Below are 9,529 nucleotides of genomic sequence, written 5' to 3' on the forward strand. Positions count from 1 at the left end.
GGACTGACGTTGAGGGGCTGCCATGGGGTAGTTGAAACGTTCAATTGTTCAGTATAATAGACGTCAGCCCCCTAAAACGGACGTTTATCATCTTAAAGACGTCGGCGCAACCAAGGACTGACGTTTTAACCCACCCGCGAATATCATTTTTAAATCCTCAAAGACGTCACATTAGTGATGAACCGGACGTCTATAATATTATAGACGTCCGTCGACAAGCTCGCCGGACGTCTAAGAGTATAATATCGTGCTCCCGCGAACCCGTGACCAGTTAACGTTTGGAAACGCGAAAACACTGTTCATCGTCTTCCTCCGCAAAACGCTGCTGCGCCATTGATTTCCAGGTGAGTTTTCTCATTTTTGGACCGTTTAAATTCATTTTAAATCCGATTACATTGCTCTGTGATGAAATACCTTTGATTTGAACCGATTAAAAATCGTTTTCGGTCCGTTTTTTTTGCAGACTCTTGCGTGTTCTTGGACGGCTTCTTTGACTGTTTTTGGACTGCGTTTTAGGCCGTTCACTCCTCCGTTTTCATCCTTTTCATTTCGAATCTACTTTTCAGGTTAGCTTGTTGGTTGAAAATTTTTTGTATGCATGTAATTGAGTTTTGTGAATGCACGTTTTTTACTATAAAATGTGACTACGTAATTGGCTTTTGAATATATCTGTATTAGTTGTGTTAGGTCGCACTGGCAGCTGATGGTAATCATTCCCAAACAATGTAAAATTATATTTTTTTGTTCGTTGCACAGGAGGATGAAAACTGAGTTGAGAACCATGCTTCAAGGGTAAGTGTTTCTCCAAAAATGACTTTGAATTTGATGTTCACCTTCAACTTTTATGAGAAAATAGTCATATTAATTATACTTTGTGTTTTCAATCTGTACAGAGTTATTGGTAAATCTCGTAGTCAACTGGTTCAAATTTTGTATCCAAAGGTTGTAAGTCATTTATAGTTTCCTTTTCATTTATGTTATTGAATGATCTAAATTCTTAACTATTTAGTTTGTTATTTTAGTGTAACCACCAGCTAGATTCATGGGAATGTGGCTTCTATGTGATGTGTTGGATTAAGACCATCATTCGAGCAGTCATTACAGATGATTGGAATGAGGTAATGATGTATACCTTCAATACATTACAAATCATATTCATCTTCAACTATATATGAAACAATAATGAATCTTTGTTGAATTTTGCAGCGCTTCAAGACTACATCGCCAATTACAGAAGACACAATTAAACAGATAAGGCAGGAGTGGACCGCTTATCTTCTGCAAAGATGGAGTTAGGAATAGTTATATTTCTTGTTGAACATTGTTTAGTTTTAGTTTAAGTTTTATGTTGATAGTTTGGTAGTGGATTGAACTCCACATTAAGTAGAACTTTGTTTATATAAAACGCATTTTTATATTATTGCAAAATTGTTTTGGGACATTTTTCTGCTTTTCAGGTGTGGTTTTATTGAAAAAATAAACTAATTTTTTAAAAAAAAATGCCTAGTAGACGTCCGTTAGTGCACAGTCGGACGTCTATAGACGTCTGTCAGTGCACACACGGACGTCCACCCCCCAGCTCCTACCTAAAACATTTCAGCAAGGTAGACGTCAGGGGGAGGAGGCGGACGTATATATAGACGTCCGTCCTGACACAACAGACGTTTATATAGGCGTCCGTCTAGACACAACGGACGTTTACATAGGCATCCGTCCAGACAAAATGGACGTTCATGTAGACGTCCATCCTGACACAACGGACGTTCATGTAGACGTCCGTCCTGACACCACGGACGTTCATGGCGACGTCCGTCATGACACAACGGACGTTCATGTCGACGTCCGTCCTAACACAACGGACGTTTACAGAGACGTCCGTCCTGACACAACGGACGTCTGAGCGACGTCACCCACATAAACGTCGGGCATACGGCGGACGTCAAAAGGCCAAAATATCGGACGTTAAAACCCCTTTTTGCACTAGTGGTTGCTGCAATTGGTGTGTCGACGTTGGCATAGTGACGGTAAGGAGGTGGTGGTTGTAACACCCGAATATTTTAAAGGGTATTACTGATAGTAGAGACTAAATTAATTTGATATCTCATATAAACAATCAAACTTTATTTCAATTACTCCAAAGTACAATACCAAACTTACAAACTTTAAACAATATAGTCTTCACCATTGAAATTTCAACTTATAAATTTTACACAACATAATCTTCCCAATACAAATTTATTCTTTTTACAAAAATCCCTGAAAGTTTTTCCCCGCATCTCTCTCATCTCTAAGCTTTTTCAACCGCATCTGCAACATTATCTAATCACATATAACATGAGTTATATGATCATAGTACAAACAAATAAGGGTAAGCCAACCATATCATAAAATCATTAAACTTGTAACAAAAATATTAAAATCAGGTATTTCTGCAATTGATAAAATATCATTATTCCGGTGTCATTAATTCATCATTATCAAAATCATCTTTCTCATTTCCATAAATCTTACAAGTGTACCATGCTTACTCATGAAGCCTTATGGTCAGACCGCTCTCTGCCTGCTTCCTTAAGCCTCACTTACATACTATGTCTTACTTTCTGAAGCCTTATGGTCAGACCCCTCTCTGCCTGCTTCCATAAATCTCAGGTGTTACTTTGCTCATACCAAACTCTCATGGTATAACTCGAACATACTACTCCCGGTAGTAAACATCATTTCATAAGTAATGATTTCTCATATCCACTCCAACATTTCATAAAAACCAACAATTCATACCCTCTTATCCACCTAACTCAATCATGTTCATTCTTTAATCATGAATTCATAATAACCCGTTTTGGTATCGATAAATTAAACACATTGACAGATATCATGCTTCATATTATAAACTCATTTTGCCCATAACGAGTATAACTCAACATATTTTCACCAAACAAAGATCATGGATCAACCAAAATACATCAACATATCTTAGGAACTACATATTAAAGTCTGGGCTCAATGTAATGATAAATAAAATATATATGAAATTTTTACCATGATAATATTATGCATCTACAATCAACTTGTTTTATTTTATTTTCATCCTAGTAGAGATTTTTCTTTACCCCAATTGGTCACCGGAGAGGACTCAGATGTCTGAACGCATCAAACTCACCTTCGACGCCAGCACATATGACTAGTCACAACTGACTGGACCAGGCCAGGGCTGCTCTATGATCAGGGATGTGCCAACTCAGGTTTTTAAGGTTCCTCTATCCTACCAACAAAGGGAGGCCTTCAATAATTAACAATTTATTTATTTAATTTATCTACCTTGTTTTCTTATGCTCTAAATCTTAAAATGCCTAATTTTACTTCCTCTCACAACAACCTCAAACACTGTATATATATTTAATACCCATATACAAGCTATTATAGAACCCTTATTCCAAACCTTCCAACAAGATTAATTTCAGCCAACAAACTCATTCAATAAAATCATCACAATAAACATCCATAATAGAATTCATACAAGATAATTATAAACAATTAACAATAATAAAACATTACTATAAATGGTCATAGAAGAATACAATATTTGACAATCATAAAAATAATCTTAATATAAAAATTCATGGGGAAACAAGAAGTTGAATCTGGCAGAGCCGGTTAGACAACTTCTAATCCATCCATCAATACAATATAATTAAATAACAAGAACAATACATGTCTGGGGAAATAAGAAGTTGAATCTGGCAGAGCCGGTTAGACAACTTCTAATCCTTCCAAAAATGCAATAAAATAAATAAGTAAAGAAATAAATAGTTTGGGGAAAACAAGAAGTTGAATCTGGCAGAGCCGGTTAGACAACTTCTAATCCTTCCAAAAATGTAATAAAATAAATACAGAAGGAAATAAAAAAAAGTTTGGGGAATCAAGAAATTGAATCTGGCAGAGCCGGTTAGACAATTTCTAATCCTTCCAAAATACAATAAAGATAAATAAGGAAAACAGTAAAATGTTTGGGGAAACAAGAAATTGAATCTGGCAGAGCCGGTTAGACAATTTCTAATCCTTCCAAAATAAAAATATAAACCACTAATAACATACAATTGACATAACATAATCAATATCACATTTTACAATTATCACACTTGGATATTAACACAAAAAAAACATATTCTCATTTAAAATTCAAAATCATACAGAAACAAAATACTCCATATTTAAGATTTAAAATCAGACAAAAGAAAAATATAGCATATTCAAGACTCAAGATAATACAAAAAGAAATACTCAAAGTTAGCTTCCCTTACCTCTATTCCAGACTTAGTTTCCTCTTCTCAAACCGTTCTCCGGAAACTTCCAGAATTTCCCCTCTTTAACTAGAATTTCCTCTAACTCTCTTCTCTCACAATTTCTCTAGAATTTTGGTGTAAATCTTCAGCCTCCCCCCCTTGGCTATTTATAGCCAAAAATTTTACTATTCATTTTTACTATTCATTTTTACTATTCACTTTTACTATTCATTTTTACTATTCAAAAATTATTTTTTATTCACCATTCTTATCTCTGAATGATTAATTCTACGTGGAGTGTTCTCTTCCATAATTTATTTTAATATTTTTTTTTTAACTATTCACTATTCACTATTTACTATTTACTATTCACTATTCACTATTCACATTTCTAAAAAAATCCTAAATAAGTTATCAAAAATTTGAAGCTCTCCCTCCAAAATTACTATAACTTTATATCCAAAAATTTACATTTTTCTATCCATTAAAATTATTATTACTAATAAAATGTTAAAATTTACTATTATAAATATTTTTTTTTTTTTCATGGATCTTACATTTTAACATACAAATATTTTCAAGGATCTTACAATCTCCCCAACAACAATTATTTTCGCCCTCGAAAATTATTTATTTAAACAAAGACTATTTAACAAAAAAAAAATTACTTACAAAAGAGATATGGATATTCCTTTATCATAAATTCTTCCAATTCCCAAGTCATTTCCTGTGTGTCTTCATTCCAAAGTACCTTTACCGTGCGAATATCCTTCCCTCTTAACTTTTTCATTTGAACATCTAGTATACGCACTGGGCCAACTTCCATTGTTAAATTTTCCTTGACCTGAATTTCATCAACTTCTAACACATGCTTTGGATCTGGAATATACTTCCGCAGTTGGGATACATGAAAAACGTTATGCAAATATGTCAATCGAGGTGGTAGTGCTATCTCATAAGCCACTGGCCCAATCTTTTTGAGAATTTGATACGGTCCGAGAAATTTTGGTGTCAGTTTCCTCATCTTGATAGCTCTCCCGACTCCTGTAGTTGGCGTTACTCGTAAGAATACATGATCTCCTTCTTCAAATTCTAACGGTCTTCTTCTTTTGTCGGCATATGACTTTTGTCTACTTTGAGTTGCTTTCATCCGATCTTGGACTAATTTTTTTTTCTGTGGTTTGTTGTAATAGCTCGGGTCCCACTGTCAGTGCTTCCCCATCTTGAAACCAACACAACGGTGTTCTACATCTTCTTCCATATAAAGCTTCATATGGTGGCATACCAATACTGGAATGATAACTGTTGTTGTAAGTAAATTCTACTAATGGTAGTATCTCATTCCAACTTCCAAGATGATCTAATACACAAGTTCTCAGCAAATCCTCCAAAGATTGAATAGTCCTTTCTGTTTGACCATCAGTCTGAGGGTGATAAGCCGAACTCATCTTCAACTGTGTTCCCAGAGCCTTCTGTAGCGTCTGCCAAAACCTTGAAGTAAACCTTGGATCTCTGTCTGACACAATGCTTGTAGGTATGCCATGCAACCTCACTACTTCCCCGATGTATAACTCCGTCAGCTTTTCTAGTGACATACGTTGATTAATAGGCAAAAAGTGAGCGCTCTTGGTTAGTCTATCAACGATAACCCAGATAGAATCGTGACCTTTTGATGATTTTGGTAAATGTGTTACAAAGTCCATCGAGATACTGTCCCACTTCCATTGAGGAATGTCTAACTGTCGTAACATCCCTCCCGGTTTTTGATGCTCCACTTTTGCTTTTTGACACACCAAGCAGGCTGCTACAAACTCGGCCACATCCCTCTTCATTCCATTCCACCAAAATGACTCTTTCAGGTCCTTATACATCTTAGTCATACCTGGATGTATGCTAAGACGACTTTTATGGCCTTCGTCTAAAATTAAATGTTTTAATTCACTCTTTGCAGGGATACACACTCTGTTTTTAAATCGAAGTATGCCATCTTTACTTAGAACGAACTCCTTAGCTTGATCGGTGTCCAACAACCTGATCTTTTGCTGCAACTCTTGATCCATCGACTGCTCAACCTTCACTTGTTCTAAGAAGTCACTAGTGATTACTAAATGACTACACCATATGTGATCTGGGTTTAACTGCAACCCCAAGTTCATATCACGTAACTTTTCTAACAGTTCTAATTCCTTCACCATCATCGTTGTTATCTGAGCTTGTCTCCTACTCAATGCATCTGCCACCACATTGGCTTTTCCTGGGTGATATAAAAGCTCGAAGTCATAGTCCTTCATATATTCCATCCATCTTCTTTGTCGCATGTTCAATTCCTTTTGATCGAACAAATACTTTAGACTCTTATGGTCACTAAAAACTTGGAAACTTGCCCCATAGAGGTAGTGTCTCCATGTCTTTAATGCAAATACTACTGCTGCAAGTTCGATGTCATGCGTTGGGTAGTTTTTCTCATGCGCTTTTAACTGCCTAGATGCATAAGCTACAGGTCTCCTTCCTTGCATTAGAACGCACCCCAATCCTTGATATGACGCATCGCAGTACACCTCAAAAGATTTGCTAGAGTCTGGAATGATTAATACTGGTGCTGATGTTAGTCGTTGCTTCATATTTTCAAAACTGGCTTCGCACTTGTCAGTCCACAGAAATGGTTGATCTTTACGAGTTAACTGAGTTAGAGGACCTACAATCTTGGAAAACCCTTCGACAAAACGTCGGTAATAACCGGCTAATCCTACAAAACTTCGTACTTCAGTTACAGTTTTCGGCCGCTCCCACTTTAGCACAGCTTCCACTTTTGCTGGATCCACTGAGATTCCTTGAGCAGAAATCACATGACCCAAAAATTGTACTTTCTCTATCCAGAACTCACACTTTGATAGTTTCCCATACAGTTGATGTTTTCTTAAAATTTCCAACGCCACCCTCAAGTGTTCTGCATGCTTTTCCTTATTCTCTGAATAGATAAGAATATCGTCGATAAATACTACCACGAACTTATCTAAACATGACCGAAATATTCTGTTCATGTAGTCCATAAAAATCGCTGGGGCATTCGTCACACCAAACGGCATTACCACGTACTCAAAGTGTCCATAGCGAGATCTGAAAGCCGTCTTTTGTACATCTTCCGTCTTGACAAGAATCTGATGGTAACCAGATCTGAGATCAATTTTTGAAAACACCTCTGCTCCTCTCAACTGATCTAATAGATCATCGATTCTTGGCAAAGGATATTTGTTCTTTATTGTAACCTTGTTCAACTGTCGATAATCCACGCACAACCTTGAACTTCCATCCTTCTTTTTCACCAGCAATACAGGAGCTCCCCATGGAGACACACTTGGACGGATAAACTTCTTCTCCAACAGATCTTCGATTTGCTTTTTCAACTCTGCTAGTTCGGCAGGAGCCATTCTGTATGGAGCCATAGAAACCGGGCCAGCTCCGGGCACTAGATCTATTGTGAAATCGATCTCTCGACTAGGTGGTAAACCTGGCACTTCTTCTGGAAAAACATCAACATATTCTTCTACCACAGGTATTCCGATGATTTGTTCTTCAGTATTCTCTCTTTTCTCCTGAGCTAACACCACATAGCAGGTAGCTCCATCTTTGATATCCTTCGCAGCGACTCGAGTTGAGCTTAGTTCTAAATTGTTCAAATTTAGAAACTCTATCTTTTGTTTCCCACAATCAATAAGAACGTGATTGGCAGTCAACCAATCCATTCCTAAAATAATGTCTAGATTTTGAAGGGGTAAGCAGATCAAGTTCACTTTGAACTTGCGTCCTGCAATTTGGATCGGGCATCCGACACAGACTGAACTGGTCGTAACTGGTCCCGATGCTGGTGTAGAAACTACTAATTCACACCCTAGATCAAGCATCGGTAATCCGAGTCTTTCTAAACATGCTAGAGATATAAAGGAGTGTGTGGCTCCAGAGTCAAACAAAACATATACGCATTCTCCTAACAGCATACAGGTGTGTAAGATTAATGTACCTGGCTTAGTAGCCTCTTCTGCAGACATTGCGAATACTCTTCCTGTTGCCCGGGGCTTTACTTCAGCAGAATCTTGTTGTTGTGGTTCTCCCACCTTCTTTTTCTTTGGACAGACATTAGCAAAGTGTCCTGGATCATTGCAGATGAAACATCTCTTCCCTTCAACTCTTTCCCCAGTAAGTTTAGGGCAGTCACGTCTGAAATGTGCCCCTCCACACTCAAAACACTTCACTGTTCCTCGATATGATAATTGTGGTTTTTCATAAGGTTTCTTGTTGAATTTCATTGAAGATTCTCCCTTTACAAGTCTGGAAACTCTACTTGGATCAAACTCCAACAATTCTATCATTCTGGCTTTCTCTACCAATGCTGGAAACTCTTGTATTTCCAATGGCATAAGTACCTTCTTCAGTTCATGCCTTAGTCCTCCCTCGAATTTTCGACATCTCCATTCTTCTGTGATATTCTGAGTATAAAACCTCGAGAGATAATTAAATTTTACTACGTACTCTTGTACTGATAACCTTCTTTGTTGTAAGGTCAGAAACTCCGCCTCCCTTGCAAATTTTGCACTGTTTGGAAAATATTTTTCCAAGAACCTTATCTTAAAGTTCTCCCAATTCACAGTCTCACCACGAACCGTCATCAACTGTTGCATACTTTCCCACCAATATTCAGCCTCACCCACCAAAAGAAATGATGCATAAGTTAATTTTTGTTCTTCTGAGCAAGTTATTACCCGAAAAATCTTCTCGTTCTGCCTTAGCCAAGAGTCAGCCTCATCAGGAGTAGCCTCCCCATTAAATTTAGTTGGATCATGCCTTAAGAAGTCATTCAAGCTAGAATGATTTTGAGGTACTTGATCAACTTGTTGTTGCTGCATCTTTGTCGAGTTTAAATGATTTCTTCAAAAAGATAACAATACAATTTAGCATATGATATCAATTTCCTCCAAATAGTCATTTTCATCATAACCATTAATAGTTTTACTAAGAATAATAATTTCACTCCCCATAGTCCCAAAATACTTTCGAAAACCATTGCTCTGATACCATAATGTAACACCCGAATATTTTAAAGGGTATTACTGATAGTAGAGACTAAATTAATTTGATATCTCATATAAACAATCAAACTTTATTTCAATTACTCCAAAGTACAATACCAAACTTACAAACTTTAAACAATATAGTCTTCACCATTGAAATTTCAACTTATAAATTTTACA

The sequence above is a fragment of the Vigna umbellata genome, chromosome 8 (assembly GCF_029865625.1).
Source record: "Vigna umbellata cultivar VRB3 chromosome 8, Vumbellata_1.0, whole genome shotgun sequence".
NCBI classification, from domain to species: Eukaryota; Viridiplantae; Streptophyta; class Magnoliopsida; order Fabales; family Fabaceae; genus Vigna; species Vigna umbellata.